The following is a 19,623-nucleotide window of genomic DNA, read 5'->3' on the forward strand; positions in this document are numbered from 1 at the left end:
AGTCTGTGCTCACTATTGTAATAACAACAACAACTCCCAAGAGGTTCTGCTTGCAAATTTCCCATGGGCATCTAGCTGACCACTAAGAACGGGATGCTGGACTAGATTGGCCTTTGGACTGATCCAGCTGCTCTGCGCTCATCTTGGTGCATTCGAAAATTACCTTGAACCTTACTTCCTTCATTCCAAACATCTTGGTTAAGATTATTAGTTTGCAAAGCCTTTCGGAACTGACCTCACATTTCCCCCTCCTTTCATTCATATATATATATATATATATATATATATATATATATATGCATATATATATATATACACACACACATTTTTATTAATTTTTAAACATATCATTTCCAACAATCATTTAACATAAATTCTTATCTTATACAATATTTTAGACTTCCATCAACAACCTCTGAAGATTTTCCGTTCTGCATTTCTTAATTTCTCTATTACTTTTAATTATCATTAACTAATACTTTTCTTTATAATCTTTACAATATTTCACATAATCCTCCTTACAGAACTTCTTGCAATCCTACTAGTGTAATCGATTTATTATAGTTGCTTTTTAAATAATTCAAATATTTACTCCAGTCTGCTGAGAATCTCTGGTCTCGCAGGTTTCGAATCCTTCCTGCTAATTTATCTAATTCTGCACAGTCCATTAATTTCATTTGCCACTCTTCTTTCGTCAGTAATTCTTCTTGCTTCCATTTTTGTGCCAACCCCTCATTTCCTTATACAATGGTACCTTGGGTTAAGTACTTAATTTGTTCTGGAGGTCCGCTCTTAACCTGAAACTGTTCTTAACCTGAAACAGCACTTTAGCTAATGGGGCCTCCTGCTGCTGCCTCGCCACCGGAGCACAATTTCTGTTCTCATCCTGAAGCAAAGTTCTTAACCCGAGGTACTATTTCTGGGTTAGTGGAGTCTGTAACCTGAAGTGTATGTAACCTGAAGCCGTATGTAACCCAAGGTACCACTGTACAAGGTACCACTTTCAGTGCATGCTAATGCTAAAATAGCCTGTTCATTCCCAACATCTTTTTTGTAGGTCCTTTTCTGATTTGTTTGAGATGAATGCCATGCCCAGCGCTTGGGTGGTGGGTGCCCAGCAGTTCAAGGAATGTTGTTTATCATTAACCTTTTCTTTAAGCATAAAAAAACCCCTATTTAACAAACACAAACTCATTTTAACCACCAGGGCTGCATGGAGCTTTCAAAGGAAATAAATAAATAAATGCCCTGAATACCATCTGAGCTCCTGCTGGTACATGTCAAGAATAAAACAGCTATTACAGCAGTGAAGAAAAGAACATTTATGGCTTCGTGTGGTTGTTTTTTGTTTTTTGTTTAATGGATAACAGATTCTAATTTAGAATGAAATAGACCAAGAGTAAATTCACCTTCACTCATTTCACAATGTTGTTGGTCCCCATTGACTTAAGTGGGAATTCTTCAAGCAAAAAGGAAAAGGGGTGGGGTGGGGAGGCGAGGAATCATCTTTCAGATTTTTCTCACTGAGAAAAACAAATGACTGATTTGTTTTGACACTAATTTATTTTATTATTTGCACCTACAGCCTGCCCTTCACCAAACGGTCCTGGCATATATAAACTGTTTAAACCCATAAGGTAGATTACCGTATTGGCCCGCATATAAGCTGCACCCAAATATAATCAGCTTATATTTAAAATTGGGGGGGGGGGAGAGAATACCCGAATATAAGCCGCTCCCTTAAAATTCTGCAGGCACTCACACCTGTTCTGTTTTACCGTTTGTCTGTTTCAGCAACAATATTGTAAAAGCCCATTTTTGTAAGGTCGCGAATTTAAGCCGCACTTTAACTTTTCCCAGTCAGAATTGGGGGGGGGGAGTGAGGCTTATATTCAGGCCAATGTGGTATGTGGAAACTCATTCCTTGGCGATTTCCAAAAAAAGTCTGAGGAAATATCTTCATCAGAGTCAGTGTGATATGGTGGTTAGAGTATAGAACTAAGACCTGTGAGAACAGGGTTCAAACTCCTCAGCCATGATGCTGACTGGATAACCTTGAGACAGGTACTGCCTCTCAGCCTAACCTACAACACAGGGCTGTTTTGAAGAGTAATGAGCAAAGGGAGGAGAAGAAGAAGAAGAGAAGAGTTTGGATTTGATATCACTCTTTATCACTCCCCTTCCGAAGTCTCAAAGCGGCTAACATTCTCCTTTCCCTTCCTCCCCCACAACAAACACTCTGTGAGGTGAGTGAGGCTGAGACTTCAGAGAAATGTGACTGGCCCAAGGTCACCCAGCAGCTGCATGTGGAGGAGCAGGGACGCGAACCCGGTTCCCCAGATTACGAGTCTACCGCTCTTAACCACTACACCACACTGGCTTACCCCATGAAGAACCATGCTTACCCCACTGATCTTTTTGGAGAAAAAAGGTGGGCTATAAATTCAACCAATCAATAAGTATATGGTGACTTGCTGTTTATTATTTAGTGCTCAGTGCCAAAATAGCTTCTAAAGGGTTTGGCTAGTATAAAAAAACCAGTTACACCAATGTTTAGGAATAGATAATGAGCTGGTTTGGAGCAGGGGTTGAGCAGCACCCACTGTTGAGGGCCACATTCTTTTGGCAGTAATTTGCGGGTGATGCATAGTGGAGCCAAAGGCAAAAGACTTCGGGATTGTTCAATATAGATTGACCCAATCCTCTCAGTCCAAGAGGATTTGACAGGGGTACTCTCAAAATAGTTACACTACTTTCAAATAAGTGGCAGTGGTGGGGCAGTGGTGCAACTCACCTGAACTCTTCTTTTCCAGTCACGGTACCAGGAGGTAGAGGGGGGCGGTGGGGTTGGGGTTGACAAATGCAAATATACGTCCAGTGCTGAGGGCCTTCTGGTGGTTCCCTCACTGCGAGAAGCCAAGTTACAGGGAACCAGGCAGAGGGCCTTCTCAGTAGTGGCGCCCGCCCTGTGGAACGCCCTCCCACCAGATGTCAAAGAGAAAAACAACTACCAGACTTTTAGAAGACATCTGAAGGCAGCCCTGTTTAAGAAGATCAAACCTATCCATTCTTAAGGAAATCAGCCCTGAGTGGTCACTGGAAGGACAGATCCTGAAGCTGAGGCTCCAATACTTTGGCCACCTCATGAGAAGAGAAGACTCCCTGGAAAAGACCCTGATGTTGGGAAAGATGGAGGGCACAAGGAGAAGGGGACGACAGAGGACGAGATGGTTGGATAGTGTTCTCGAAGCTACCAGCATGAGTCTGACCAAACTACGGGAGGCAGTGGAAGACAGGAGTGCCTGGCGTGCTCTGGTCCATGGGGTCACGAAGAGTCGGACACGACTAAACAACAACAACAAAGGTTATTGTATTTTAATATTCTGTTGGAAGCTGCCCATAGTGGCTGAGGAAACCCAGCCAGATGGGCGGGGTATAAATAATAAATGATGATGATGATGATGATGATGATGATGATGCACTAGCAAGAGTGCAGGATTGGCTTCACTGGTGCACCTGCAACACACCAACCTCACCAACCAATTTGTTGTCAGGCGGGTAAGGAAGGGGCTTCTTTCCCCCAAGCTATACAACTATGGTGTTTTATAAAATAATAATAATAAATTATTTTAATTTTTATCAAATAATAGAATTGTAGAGTTGGAAGGTTTGCCCAGTCAATGCAGGAATCACAGCTAATACTGCCCTTTCCAGTTGCTCTGAAGCAATGTAAAAACAAAAAAACCCAAACACTGTTAAAAGCAGAAGAGGAGGAAATAAGGAGGAAATGAATAGGAAGGAAGGAAGTCTGATGGGATGGGGAAATGCGGCAGCTTCAGGAAGTGTGGTGAGGCCAGGAGCTGCGTGAGGCAACGGGGGCTGCGGGTTGCCCCGCTGTGGTCTGGGTGGTCTGTGGTTATGCCTTTCATTGCAAGCGATCTGAAGAACCCTGCAGTGAAATCGTAGCTTCAAAGAACTCAGGGACTAACCTTTCCACCTACCTCAAGAGAGCTAAAAATTTTGTTCCAAGGAAACACTAACGTTCAAGAGGAAATAGCAAGCTGAAGAGAAACAAGAGCAAAAGAATGCGTGTGTTTGTGTTTAAAGGAAATTTACAACTGGTGTGGACAGAGTGTAATAATCATCCCTCATTCTTTTGGTATCGGATGGTGTGAACTTCCACACACAGAGACGCGCACACAGAGGACAGTAATTATGATTGAAATGAATGGGTTGGAAACAAGCAGCACATCAGTTTACGAAAGGCATGTTTCATCTTTATCGAAAAGGCTGCTATGTTGCGAAGAAGAGAGGGAGCCCCAGTCTATCGAGAGAGATTTGTTGCAAGACGCTCGGTTCCAGATAGGCAGAGCTGCTCTATATTGCAGGGAGAGAGAGGCAATTTTATTGAGTTTCTGTCAGAGACAATGGAGGACCAAGGAGGTAAAAAGCGCTAAGATCTGAGCTGCGAGATCTAGTGGAGGAAAATGACTTCTCAAGAGGAAGGACCACCGATAAAAGGTGACTGTGACCCCTTCAAAGACGGCTTAAGAAGCTGCTTGAAGGATATGATGAGACAAGTGTAGTGAATGTAATAAAGACAAAGCAAAGAATTGTCCGGCATGGAAATCAAAGTGGCCGCATATGCTGATGTTAAAGGAACAAGCTATTTCAATGGCGGGTGCACTCAGATGTCCTCTTGCAAGGCTTCTGCTGAGGCCTAAATAAGGACCAATACCTATGGTGCAGGGTTTCCTATTCTTTTTCGAAAGCATTTTGCATCATTTGAGGAAAGGTGATAATTCATGGGATCAGGGAAGTTATGGAGGGGGAAATTAACCCCTTTCTCTCCTGCGGTCCTGAAGAGAATCCCTCTTCTGAGGCCAATAGTATAACCTGTACAATGTAAACAGTTTCCAATGTCCTCGTGTGTGTGTGTCTCTGTGTGTGTTTGAACTGAAAATTAAAGGTGGGGAAGCAGCAGAAGTGGGATGATCAAAATGGCCTCCCCCTCCCCTTTCCCTCAGGAATCCTTGTTCTTACAAGGTGAAAACAGGTATGGCAGAGCACAGGTCACCAACATGACACCCACTGGTGCACATGTGCCTAGAGGAACTTTCCTTGGCGTCCACAGTGTCTCCTCTGTGGTGGTGTAGTGGTTAAAAGCAGTGGACTCGTAATCTGGTGAACCGGGTTCGCGTCTCCGCTCCTCCACATGCAGCTGCTGGGTGACCTTGGGCTAGTCACACTTCTCTGAAGTCTCTCAGCCTGACTCACCTCGCAGAGTGTTTGTTCTGGGGGAGGAAGGGAAAGGAGATTGTTAGCCGCTTTGAGACTCCTTCGGGTAGTGATAAAGCGGGATATCAAATCCAAACTCTTCTTCTTCTTCTCTCCCTGCTGAAATTAGGCTGGAAAGAATGATTCTGTTGTAGGCAGTGGAACAGGCTGTGATGCATGCGTTCTTGCCGTATGCATGCTGTGCCCATGATTTATTTGCCCAGCTTCCAAAGGTGCCCACAGGACCAAAAGGTTTGAGGCTCATGCAGTAGCATGATTTTGAGCAGAGAAATGGTAGGAACAGAATGAAGCAGAGTGTTGTAAGGTTTAGGACAGCGCGTAGTCAGACTATGGAACTCGCTCCCCCAGGAGGCAGTAATGTCCACCCATTTGACTGGCTTTAAAAGAGGATTAAACAAATTCATGGAGGAGAGGGCTATTGATGGCTGCTAGCCATTGATGGCTGTGCTCTACCTTCACAGTAATACTTCCAGATACTAATTAATGGATGCCATGGGAGTGAAGAGTGCTGGTGTGCGCATGCTCTGCTCCCTGGTTTCCCATAGGCATCTGGTTTGCCGCTGTGAAAACAGGATGCTGAACTCAATGGGCCCTTGGGCTGATCCAGGAGACTATTATTGCAGTATGTTCTTAGGCATTGCTCAGCCTTTCTCTACTAAGACAGGCAAGCTGATACATTGGGAGGCATTTCATGTGTATCTCATGGTCAGTGAAGGACCATAGCTCAGTGGCAGAGCATCTGCTTTGAGTGCAGAAGGTCCCAGGTTCAATCCCCAACATCTCCAGGTAGGGCTGGGAATGTCCCCCCTGAAACCCTAGGGAGCAACTGCCAGCCAGTATAGACCCTACTGAGCTAGAGGGATGACTGCTCTGACTCAGTGTAACACAGCTTCTTAGGTCTGATGTCTAGTTTGGCCGTATATTACAACTGAAGAAGGATGTTGGCTCCCGTGTCTTATAAAAAACTTTCTTTTTCTGAATCGGTAATGTACAATTACAGCTTTCCAAGTCAGACCTGTGAACTTCCAACCACTTCCAAGTGTTTTGAAGTTCAGCAGGTCTGGCTGGGAGCCACATTGTGCATTATCCATTCAGCAAAACATTTGCACATCTTTTCAGACATGGGATTTACTCCAGAAAGTCATCCAGTCATCTTTAAAACATAAGGTGAGGTGCCTTTCTTAGAATTTAGCCAAAAGAGGTTAGAGAGAGGATGCAGTAATTCAGACATAATGAACCCGTGTGATGGAGGGAGGGAGAGAATTGAATAATAAAAGGACACAAATCGAGGCAAATTCTTTGTATAATTAATTTCAAAATGAAACATTTTAAAGGCTCCGTAGTGACTACGTGGATCTAAATTAGGGTGTTGCTGTAACTTTATCAGGTTCAAATGTTCAGTGAAAATCAAGTTCATACACATTACACATGCCTGCTTGTTTAATATCAGAGGTGAGGCTATTTTATGTTGACTCAAAGTGCACAAAGCTGGGAAGTTGGAAGCTAAGGCAAAAATACCTTAGCAGCCATCCTGAATTTTAGCAATGTCACAAATTGTGCTTATTTACAACTTACCCTTCCTACGGCCACAGATCTCCTTAGCCTTTCAGACCCAAATCTTGATGGGAAGGATAGAGTCCCTGGAACCAGCACAGATGTCCCATGTCATCCTGGACCTGTACTGCCAATTGAAGTATCTGAGCCTTACTGTATTACTGGAGAAATCTCCAAGGGCTGCCACATGGGCAATGGAGCAAGTTTGCTTTCTCCTGCTCTGTAGGGTAGGACTTGAACCAATGGCTTCAAGTTACAAGAAAGGAGATTCTGACTAAACAACAGAAATGACTTTCTGGCAGTAAGAGCTTTTTGACAGTGGAACGGGCTCCTTCAGACGGTGGTGGACTCTCCTTCCTTGGAGGTTTTTAAGCAGAGGCTGGATGGCCATCTGTCATGGTTGCTTTAGTTGAGATTCTGCATTGCAGGCAGTTGGACTAGTTGACCCTCTGGCCCCTTCCAGCTCCACAATTCTACAACTGTGTTTGTATAAGGATTTTCCTATCTGGACTACAGCAATCAATTCAACCAGTTCTGTATATCATAAAATATATCAGTTGCTTCAACTGGAACTTACTTAATTTTCCAGGGACGCTGGGTTTAACATGCAAAAAGGTAAAGAAGTTTCAAATCACCGTATGCTTCTTTAACAGAGTGAAAGCATCTCAAGCCACTACTCTGTAGTAAAAGCTCAGAAAATTCCATCCTGATATTCTGCATGAAATAGCACATTTAAGTTAAAATTGCTCCAGGCTGCCAGTGGTTCTGCTTTCAGTCTAAGTTAGTAAAGGATCAGAGCATCTGTGAGTTTAACCGTGTGTGTGTGTGCGCGTGTGCGTGTGTGTGCGTGTGTGTGTGTGTGTGTGTGTAGAGAAAGAGAGAGAGAGAGAGTTAGTTTACCATGCAATCAGCATACAGTTTAGTTCTCTTAAGCTTTAAATGCATAAAATGAAGTCTGTACTCAGAATCTTTCCCAATTGTATTTTTAATATCAATCTAGTCTTGATGAAGGAGTCTGTCTTTTATCTTCTTCAGTGAAAACCCAAGAAGATTAAAAACAAATTCCACACAAACAAGGTGATAAGAAACATATGACAGAAAATTCATATTGCCCTAAAAAATTCCAAGGGGAGAATGGTATAAATGAGCAGCTCATTGAAGAGTCAGTGGAGATTTAATGTATAAAATTCAGGTAATGTGCACTCAGCAATACCCTACATTGTGAAAGCTACCCACTGCTTTATTCGCTTATTTTAAATGCTCCTTATTTTAGACCTTCCATTTACTTTGATTCAATTTCCATCTATTAAAGCTTCTCTGTGAAATCTGCTTATCACTAAGTGGGAACGGGCAGCTTTGATGAGTGGGGACAGAATCCGGAGTTTTCAGGTGCTCTTTAGCAAACTTCTAATTATATGGGGGTTGGAGGCCTTTTGCAAAGACTAGAGGCTGGAGGCCTCTACAGAGGACCAGCAAGAGTACCTGTGTTCCATTTCACAATCCCAAGTGCTTTCAAGAAGCTAATGGAACGCCTGTCATGGAGGGTGGAGCCTTTTGTGATGAGGAGGCCTGCAAAGACACATTTTGTCCCCTGCCCATGTGAGCTCTGTCAGCAAGGTTTTCAATTTTCACTCCAGTTCTAGCACTTTATATCTCCTCCTATGAATGAGTGGCACATATTCATTTATATGACAGAAAGTAAAGAACTTCTGTTCAAAGGCATCACTGAAATAGTTCTGGCATTTGAGGTAAGAGTCTAGACGTGTATTTTTATCTTTCTCTCAAATTTTAGATTTTTTACTAAAAAGAAAAAAAGGTATATTCTGTATGCATGACTCCACCCTTCTAACATGGTAGAGTGTGTGAGCCTGTGGTATAATGTAGACTGCGTACACACTGTATATTTAAAAGCACATTTAAAACACATGACTTTCCCCCCGAAGAATCCTGGGAATTGTCACCCTGTGAGGGGCAAATTGTTGTTCCCAGGATTCTTTGGGAGAAGTCATGTGTTTTAAATGTATGGTTTGTACACAACCTAGGTCCATATCCTACTCAGCCATGAAGCTCACTGAAGAAGAAGAAGAGTTTGGATTTGATATCCCGCCTTTCACTCCCCTGAAGGAGTCTCAAAGCGGCTAACATTCTCCTTTCCCCTCCTCCCCCACAACAAACACTCTGTGAGGTGAGTGAGGCTGAGAGACTTCAGAGAAGTGTGACTGGCCCAAGGTCACCCAGCAGCTGCATGTGGAGGAGGGGAGACGCGAACCCGGTTCCCCAGATTACGAGACTACCGCTCTTCACCACTGCACCACACTAGCTCTCTGAACGACCATAGCCAGTTTCTCTCCCTCTCTTTCTCTCTGCCTCAGCCAAACCTACTTCACAGGGCTGTTGTGAGGTAAAGTGGGGGGAATAATTTATGTCACCTTGAGCTCTGAGGAAAGATGTCCTGCTCCCACCCAAGGACAGTGGCAAGTGCACTTTCTCATGAGAACCCAAGCTTTATTCTAGCAGACTAACAGTGCAAACTCAGTAACATGAGAAGAGCGGAAATCAGCCCAGACTCCCTTAGGCAGCAGAGTTGTGGCAAGGATTTAGCCAATGAAGGACAGGAGCTTCGAGGGTCCCTCAGTTCAGGAAAAAGGCCTGGGGTCAGGAGTCCAGGATCAAGAGGTGCAATCTGAGACTGCACAAGAGTGTGATGTTGTTCCAAGAACAAGCCTCACCCTACCCATTACACTTTTAAATAGCTTCTCTTGGGAATGCCTATTTCCCCCACCCCACCCTGAGAAATATTTGGCTGAAGCTGAGTGCTCTCCTTGTGGGGTCTGAGGCTGGTTCTGCCTCTTGATGTGCCATTGTTGCCTCAGAGACAAAAGGCTGCCTTTCCTCAGTGTAGTTCGTTTTGCCATCTTGATTCAAAATGGCATCCAGTTGTATCCAAGCACAGACAAAAATCTTGATCTTGGGGACAACCTTGTAAAATGTGGTTATGATATCTTAAGAGGTGCCCAAATGCCAGCGAGCAACTTGCCAAAATAGATAGTAGATTAAAAAATAAAAATGGGGGAGCAGGCGCAAAGCAATCCTAAGCCTGCTTACTTTAATGTAAGTCCAGCAGAGTTGAATGAATTCACTCTCCGATAAGTGCATTTAGGACTGTAGCTCACAGGTAGGGAATCTGCTTGGCATTCAGAAGGTCCCTGATGTCTCCAGGTGGGGCTGGAGAAAAGTCTTGGCTGAAACCTGGAGAAAACCTGCCAGTCCATGAACATAATATTGAGCCAGATGGAACAATGCTCTGGCATATTGCAAGTCCGCTTCCTATACAGTGGTACCTCGGGTTACAGACTCTTCAGGTTACAGACTCCACTAACCCAGAAACAGTACCTTGGGTTAAGAACTTTGCTTCAGGATGAGAACAGAAATCACGCAATGGCAGCAGCGGGAAGCCCCATTAGCTAGAGTGGTACCTCAGGTTAAGAACAGTTTCAGGTTAAGAAGGGACCTCTGGAACGAATTAAGTTCTTAACCTGAGGTACCACTGTATTCCTAGAATGGCAGCCCAATTCCAACGCGGAAATCCCAAAGAATCCCCTCATATGGGGCTGCCCAGAACTCTCTTCAGGTTTTGAAAACACACCCCTTCAAATCCTGCTGCATAAGAAATCATTTAGAGGGACGTACACAGCAGGCAGGCAGGTGTTCCAGGAAACTTTATAAGGCCTATTATTCATTGTGAGCTGCTCTTGCGCTCCTTGTCACCTGACGGTAGGCCACATATGCAGACTCTGATTAATAAACACTGACAATGAACAGTCGGAGCTGCTGAGACGGGAGCAGTTTCAGTCTGGGGTATTTTTCAAGCTAGGAATACAGTTTGTTCTTCAGCATCTTCCTTTTGAGTATAGTGAATATCTGGCAGGCATTGCCTTTCATGAAAAGGCACGGACCCCTTCGCGTAACAATACACTAATAATAGCTCTCAGCACTCTATTTTTCAGAAGTCTTTCTCTCACTGGACTGAAGAGAATGAGAAAGAGAGAGAAGTCATGGATCTTATAAAGATGAAGAGAGAACAGATGGCATGCCCATTTAGGGAAAAAGCTGATCTAAGGGTTGTCACCAGAGCGGGTACTACTCAGAGTAGACCCAGCGACACTACTAGACCCGACTAACCAAGCATCATGAATTTCAGTTTGTCTACTTGGATTAGGGATTAGCATTGGTTACAGCCCCACGATTCCGAGTGCACATTTGAATTGGCGACTCTTAAAAAAACAACCCTGTTTTCCATTTTGAACTTTCCAAGAAACTCTAAAGACAAGGAAAGTAATAGGAAAAGAATACCCATTGTATGTGTTGATGGTACCATAGTATCAGAGTTTATCTGAAATTTGTCTCTTTAGTTACAGGAAAGGCTCACTAAAGTCCTGACATCGTCTTCCAGGTGATTTGGAGGGTGTTGCTCTCTCCTGTTCACCTCTATAAAGTGCATCGTATTTTATCAGTCTTTCCCCCCTCAGATCTGTAGGAACCTCTTGGGAAGATTATGATGTGCTCACCTTTGATTTGTGCATGTTATAAAGTCACACCATGTGGCATAAAAGTCGAAGCCGCCTGTGTGACCTCTTGCCAACCTTGCCATATGCAAAAAATTCTCAATCAGGGCTATACACCAAAGTTCTGCATATCTAAATTGGCATTAAGAAAAAATGTCGGCTTTTCCAGCTTTTGTAGATGCAGTTCTATGTATGTCTACACGCATAGTTCAATTGGACTATTCTGTGTTCCCAGGTAAGCATGCACAGAATTGCAAATTCAGGATATGCATAGGCATGTGAAGGTAGTATTATAGACTTGTCATTAACATTGATACACATGTTTGTTTTTATACAGATTGTTTTCAGATCCTGAGAATATTAATGACCATCACTGTTCAAGTTGCATGTGTGGCTCAAAGTGCCTTTTATCGGAAGGAGTAAACATGCCTACATACGGCATCCAGTTCTGCAAAATGAATGAATGAATAAGTTATAGACATTTTCTATTTTAGTTTGTTTTGAAACAAAATTTAAAGGTACCCAGTATGTCTCCCCTAGACCAATTTTCTTGTAATATGGCAGACGTAATCCACCCAAGAAGGGCTTGTATGCCTGCAAATTTCAACCACTTCTGTCAAAAGGAATAAAGTATCACACACACACACACACACACACACACACAGAGAGAGAGAGAGAGAGAGAGAGAGAGATTCTAATCCCCAATTTTTGCAAATGCATGGGATTCCTTGGAAGAGGGTATCATGATGACCACTAGTATAGAAGTTGATATGAGAAGGAAAATTAGATAAATACATAGAGTATAGGTCTTATAGTGGCCACGATGATGTGATATAGAACCCCCATTGTCAGAGGCAATATACTTTGTTGCTTGGTGCTGAGTACAAAAAAAGAAAAAAGAAACAGAGTCTGGCACATTCCTTTGCTTGTGATAGGTTTTATTTTGTTTTTGTTTTCTTGACAAGGCTGCTGTTAAAGATAAAGTGATAGAGTTTGGATCTGGTCCAACAATAGAATCTTCTTCTTCTTCTTCTTCTTCTTCTTCTTCTTCTTCTTCTTCTTCTATACCCAGAGGTTTCAGGGCAGTTCACAGAATAAGAGTCAAAATATAGAACCACAAAATACACAATCAAAATAAAAATAACCCAATAACACCCACCCCCACATAGATGCAGAACGTGTCTTATATTTTGACACAGGGTACACATAGCCTCATGCTATGTGTCAGGTTATTTTACACCAACAGTAAGGCTTCATGAATAATGTTTCCTCCCCCCACCCCACCCCACCTAAATGCAGCAGAGTTTGATTCTCTGTTCAACTTGTATCTTTCAAAGTGGGTGGACAGTACATCATTCTATTGAATTACCTGCTCAGTCACTCAAATGTCACGGTAAGATAGATAGATATAGGTTCTATTTGGAGGAGCTTTTTATCGATCAACTAAGATGACATTTTTAGCAGGGGACTAATTTTCATTTGTAGAAAGCCAGCCAGTCCAATAATAATCAGGAAGCCTCATTAATTAAAATCTACAGTAAAAGAATAAAGTGAGTTGAAAGAAGCTAAGCAGCTGGCGCAGTATAAACAGACAGAGTTTTTAATTGTAACCTTCATGGTAGGAAAGGCAAGAGTTAACGAGGGCAACTTAACTTCATTATAACACTTTTCATTTGGCTTTCAGCCTGAAGGTTTCAAAGCGTTCTGTCTTCCAAGAGGTAATTTTATTTATATTTGAAGTAAAGTTAGGAGCTTCACTGAACATCCTTCCATTTGAGTTTGTCTTTGGTGTAGAAACTAGCAATTATGATGGGACAGGTGCTTCCTAAAAATATATATATCCGTATATAAAATCAACTGTGTGAATATTCAGTTTGTATTTGACATCCTGATTAGGGCCTTGTTTTTCTTACAGTGCAACCCTTTACACTGAAACCTGCTCCTGAAACCAGGTAACAATGCAATCCTAACTATGTCTACTCAGACTTTGAAGTCCTATTGAATTCAGTGGGGCTTACTCGCAAGCTACTGAGGTCAGGATTGCAGCCTCAACCACCACTGCTGCAATGCCATTACCTGCTTGGAGGTGTTATTCCTTCTTCTTTTCTGGATCACTCACATGAATGATCCTCCTCAGTCCAGGATCCCACCATGAATCATAGGTGCCAACTCCCAGGGGACTGGTTTGGAAGTCAACAAATGTGTAAAGTACTACTATGTTCTACCTCGAGTGCCAGAGGCATTATGCCTCTGGATACTGCTTGCTAGGAATCGCAGGTAGGCAGAGTGCTGCTGCATTCATGCCCAGCTTGCAAGCTTCCCATAGGCATCTGGTTGGCCACTGTGAGAACAGGGTGCTAGACTAGATGGGCCATTGGCCTGATCCAGCACGCTCTTTTTATGTTCTTAGTACTTCAGTATGATGGGATTATTGTCGGGATCTCCGCTTGGCCAAGCTGATAAAGCTCATCTTCCTGGATCGCCCTCCTGACAAATAATTAACGACCTGAGCCTTTGATGAGGCTCCAAGGCACGTTCCCCCATTCAGCAGAGAATCCAAAACAGCACGTGGAAGTGATGAGATTTATGGCTACATTGCTATGCTTTATTACTAAGCTATGCAGACAGCAAAATACATCTCTCTCTATGAGAGCAGAGAGCAACTGAAACAAAGGAACAAAGGAAACAGGAAACCAGTAAACATCACATCCGTCTCCTGCCTCCATGAGACTTCCAACAGCCTGGAAGGTCTCTGGAATGTAAACAGAGTCCTGTGACTCCAAGCAGCTGCTCAGTGGCAAACAGAAACTAACAATTATGGGGGGGAAATAACACACACACACACACCGCTATAAACAACATTTGAAACAACACTTGCTAGCTTAACCATGTGGGTATGTCAGATGGGCTTGATGTTAGTAAAGTTGTGTTTTCAGTATATGCTTGTTGAACACAGAGCAGTTGAGAAAGTAGTCTGAAGAGCACCTTCTGAGCAGAAAATGCATAGAATTAAGAATTATTAGTGAAGGAGTATTAAATGTAATACTGAAAATAATGAAATGCAGATTAAGTGATAAAGACCGAAAAATCTTAAGATGCAGTTGATGGAAGTCCAAAACATTGTATAAGATAAGAAAGTATGTTCTATGATGTTTGGAAATTATTTGTAAAAATCAATAAAAATATTTTTAAAAAAGAAAATGCATAGAAATGTAGAGCTGGGAGGAAGCCCAAGGGCCATCTAGTAGGACTCACAACTAAAGCATCCATGACAGATGGCCATCCAACCTCTGCTTCAAAACCTCCAAGGAAGGAGAGTCCACAACCTCCCGAGGGAGTCTGTTCCACTGCCGAACAGATCTTACTGCCAGAACATTCTTCCTGATGTTTAGTTGGAATCCATTGAATCCATTAGTTTGGGTCTCAACCTCCAGAGCAAGAAGAAGAAGAAGAAGAAGAGTTTGGATTTGATATCCCGCCTTTCACTCCCTTTAAGGAGTCTCAAAGCAGCTAACATTCTCCTTTCCCTTCCTCCCCCACAACAAACACTCTGTGAGGTGAGTGGGGCTGAGAGACTTCAAAGAAGTGTGACTGGCCCAAGGTCACCCAGCAGCTGCATGTGAAGGAGCGGAGACGCGAACCCGGTTCCCCAGATTATGAGACTACCGCTCTTAACCACTACACCACACTGGCTCTCAAGAGAAAACAACCTTCCTCCATCTTCCATGTGACAGCAATTGAAATATTTGAAGACGGCTATCATATCTCCTCTCAGTCTCCTCTTCCTCAGGCCACACATACTCCCCCAACTGTTCATCATAAGACTTGGTTTCCAGACCCTTGATCACCTTGGTTGCCCTCCTCTGCACATGTTCCAGCTTGTCCATATATCCTCCTTAAATTGTGGTGCCCATAACTGGACACAGGGTGGATCTAGACACAGGTTTAAAATGCTATAAATAAATCATTACAACGAATGGAAAGGAAAAAACCCTATGTAAAAATCCATATAATTTGGATTTTATAATCCTTTGTGCTCTCCAGCACCATCTGGTGTTGGATGTTTATAACATATTCAAAATGTATTGTGACGAATGTAGCTGAGTCCACAGTACTCTGCCGTCCAGTAATGATCCCTTGCTCACACTTGAAAGGGAAGGGACATAGCTCAGTAGTGGAGTGACCAAGGTCCCAATTCCAATCCCTGATTATCTGCAAAGGCATCAGCATCCTGCAGACACAGGGCACTGAATGAAAAATAGTAGAACATATTATAAACCTGATCTGAATTCTTCCTTCTGTCTCTTTTTTAAAGCTACACTTCATGTCTCCACGTATACTGATTCTTGATATTCTAATACATTGCGGGCAAACATTTTTGCTTTCATTGGATTTTTCTTCCGATGTGATTACCCTGTTTCTCCATTTAAAGCAGTAGACAGCTGCCTCTAGTATGAACTCTTCCAAATACTAACTTTCCACACCAGTGATCAGGAGCAGATTATGGTTTAACTTGATTGTTAATGAAAATGTAAGATTCATAACCAACATTCTTAAATCAAGACCAAGTATTCTGCTCATGGGTCACTAGGAAATTATGTAGAGTTTATTTTGAAGTTGCTAAAATAATAATAATAATAAACAACAAACCAGCAAACAAGGATTATCAAAGTGGGATATATAAACACACAGTTACCTTCCAGCCCCTAACAAGCTACGTTTTAAGGGTCGTTTGGCTTGGATCCTAAAATAAGTTAGCTAAAAGAAGTTTATACAGTGGTACCTTGGGTTACAGATGCTTCAGGTTACAGGTGCTTCAGGTTACAGACTCTGCTAACCCAGACATAGTACCTCGGGTTAAGAACTTTGCTTCAGGATGAGAACAGAAATCACACGGTGGCGGCGCAGCAGCAGCAGGAGGCCCCATTAGCTAAAGTGGTACCTCAGGTTAAGAACAGTTTCAGGTTAAGAACAGACCTCCGGAACAAATTAAGTTCTTAACCTGAGGTACTGTACCACTGTAGAAGGGTCATTTCCCCTCCCCTTCTACTCCTCCCTAAAGTCACCTGTAAACTTAAAAGATTCTACGGAGGATGAGGTGGACTCCTGAACAATATGGCATGGGTAGACAGGATTGTCAGGGGGAAATAGCTCCAAACAAAGTGAATACCCTGAAATTAATTTATATTAGTATCCAAACAATTGTTTCCAGAACTTTCTGTTGGAGTCATTAAAGGGTTTGGGATGTCACTTTGGAGCAGGGCTGGTGAACTGTGCTCCAACTCCAGCACAGGAAATCAGCAGGGATTATGGGAGTTGTAGTTCAACCACATTTGGAGTGCCACAGGTTCTCCATCCCTGATTCTTGAGAGCTGGGATGTGAATGATAAGCATACCTGAATGGCATTCCAGTTCTTGGAGCCAAGATCCAAAGGACTGCCCAACTAGTTTTACATGCCCGAGTCATGGGGCTTATGTTTCTCAAAAACAGCTCATCCAGGCTACATAGCAAATTCCTTTCCAAAAGCAGTTTGCCACATGGCATGCAGGCCTGCTGTTCAAAGGGGGAAAGTCGTGAATCCAATGGTGTTTGATTACAGTAGATCTTTGGATCCCAGTTCGAATGTTTGCTGGAGGAGTTGGAATATGTAAATCCTAAACCTAAAAAGTGATCTGGGAATGGTTGTGACCACAGTTATTGGGGGACAGAAGAAAGACCAATGGAAGTTGAAGTAGTGTGTGGTGGGTAAGGGTGAGTAATAAATGTAATAATATCAACAAAGGAGCTAACAAGGATAATCTCTCGCCATATGAACCGACAAGATTCAATCATCATCTGAGGTCTTTCTTCATGTGCCCCCTCCATAGCAGGCTTGGAGGGAAGCAACACGAGATCAGGCCTTTTCAGTGGTGGCCCCCACTTAGGGAATGCTCTTGCCGGGGAGGCACACTGGGCACCATCTTGATCTATTTTTCGGCACCAGGCAATGACTCTTTACCCCTGGCCCTTAATTTGAAGGGTAGTGTTGTGGCTTCTTTTAGTGAGGTGGGATGTGCAAGCCCTGCCCTTTACCAGTGTTTTTAAAGATTTTTTAATTGCATATTGTTTTAATGAAAGTTGGTTTGGGGCAGGCATTCTGTGGGGAAAGTGAGTAAACAACGTCGTCATCATCAACAACAACTGCAACTATTAAAAGCAGCAAAGCAAGAAAATAAACTACCAGCTCACCACCCCGCAGAGAGGACAAAATCTCAGTGCTACACCAAAAAAACACACCCAATACTGATTTTGTCTCTTGTCAGAAGCCAACAGTAAAAACAACAACAACAAGACTCCCCATGAGGAAGTAAGAAAAATTAGGTGCAACAATGGGAGAGCCCCTATCCTGGTAAACATGCTGTTTGTGGCGAGTTCCCGCCCCCCCCAGTGGAAATAAAGACACATGACACAATTATTAAGGTTAATGGGCTAAATAAGGCCACAACTTTATTGGTTACAGGTGATGAGCGGTATTGGCTTAGGCATTGGTCCTAACTGATTATATTCGGCTTCAGCCCATCCGCTTGAAGTCTGGGAAGGGTTAACCACCCTGATGCACATCAACTAGGAACTCCCCCGGGGTCACCACTCGGGGGCGTGCCTTAGGCCCTCACCTCCATAGGCTTCAGACAGGGCCACGCCCCCCGGAATCCTTCATTGGGCTACCCTTCAATATGAGGGGCAGGTGATGGCGCTTGCTTCCCTCTTCCATCTACAAAACAATACCAATGCCAAACCACCAATACCAAGAAAGTTGTGACGATTTGCTACAAGGTAGGCGAAAACCAAGCAACTGGTGCCAATTTGCCAAGTTGAAAAATTCATACCAGGCCCCTCAATAGCGACCAACCGGGGTCCATAGCAAGGTCAAGGAACGAAAACCTTAAAGGGCGGGAGGGTGTGAAACAGGATCAGCTGGAAGAGGCAAAAGAGGGAGATCCCCGGCCGTGCCCCCTTTAAATAGGTCAGGTCATGCCCCCAGAGCCAGCTGATTGGCTGGCCAGGGGGTGACACAGCTGGGGATTCCCCCAATCGCGTGGGGGCTGGGCTCCAACCACCACGAGAGTGGTGGGAGTGTGAAACACACAACTCCACCTCCTCTGGAGGGCGGAAGTAGCTTTATTGAAACAGCAAGGGAGGCTGGAATAGGTACACATTGGAAGAGATTATCCTTGTGTCGCATAAAGAGAACATTGAGGTGACTATTGTTCCCAGTGCTCACTAGAAGGATAGATCCTGGAGCTGAGGCTCCAGTACTTTGGCCACCTCATGAGAAGAAAAGACTCCCTGGAAAAGACCCTGATGTTGGGAAAGATGGAAGGCACAAGGAGAAGGGGATGATAGAGGACGAGATGGGTGGACAGTGTCCTCGAAGCTACCAACATGACCAAACTGCGGGAGGCAGTGGAAGCCAGGAGTGCCTGGCGTGCTCTGGTCCATGGGCTCACGAAGAGTCAGACATGACTAAATGATAACAACAAAATTGTTCCCAGTGTGTTTCCAGGAAGCTCGTTATCTCAGGAAAATTTCCACAGAAACAAATCCAAAATGTTACACTCAGAAAACGAACACGCAATATAATGGATTGTGTTGCCTTTATACTTAGATTGTGAACTTTTACAACAATGAGCACCTGCCTGAGTACAATGGTTCGTTGTCATCAGTTGCGTACATCATTACACAGAAATCAAGCTTTTCTTTTCTGTCCAGCTGGACCTCTGATAGCCTGGCAGCTTGATGCTCTCCACCCTCTCATTAACATATGCAAGGAAAGGGAACCAGATCTGTGTACAACTATTATTTCACTGTTTCCCTTGTTAACCTAACCTGGTGAGTTAATCTTTCTGACAGTGCCACCTAGCACCTACATGAAAACCAGCACCACAAAGTGCACCTCTTCTTGCTTTCCTGTGCTTTGCCACTTCCAATCATGCCACCACCAATAGGTGCATAAGCAAATCCTTATAAGGAATGTGAGAACCCTCATGTATCAAAGGCAAAGTGAGCATAGGATTTTGAAACACAACCTGCTGAACTAAATCAGAGATTGCTGCAGAAACCACCACACAAAAATCATGTATGGTGGAGCAGTCCCACCATATATGCATATATGAATTTTATACCCCCCTCCAACACACAGGTTGTACGACTGGTGTACAATTTTAT

This window comes from Podarcis filfolensis (genome assembly GCF_964270895.1).
Source record: "Podarcis filfolensis genome assembly, chromosome: 2".
Classification (NCBI taxonomy): domain Eukaryota; kingdom Metazoa; phylum Chordata; class Lepidosauria; order Squamata; family Lacertidae; genus Podarcis; species Podarcis filfolensis.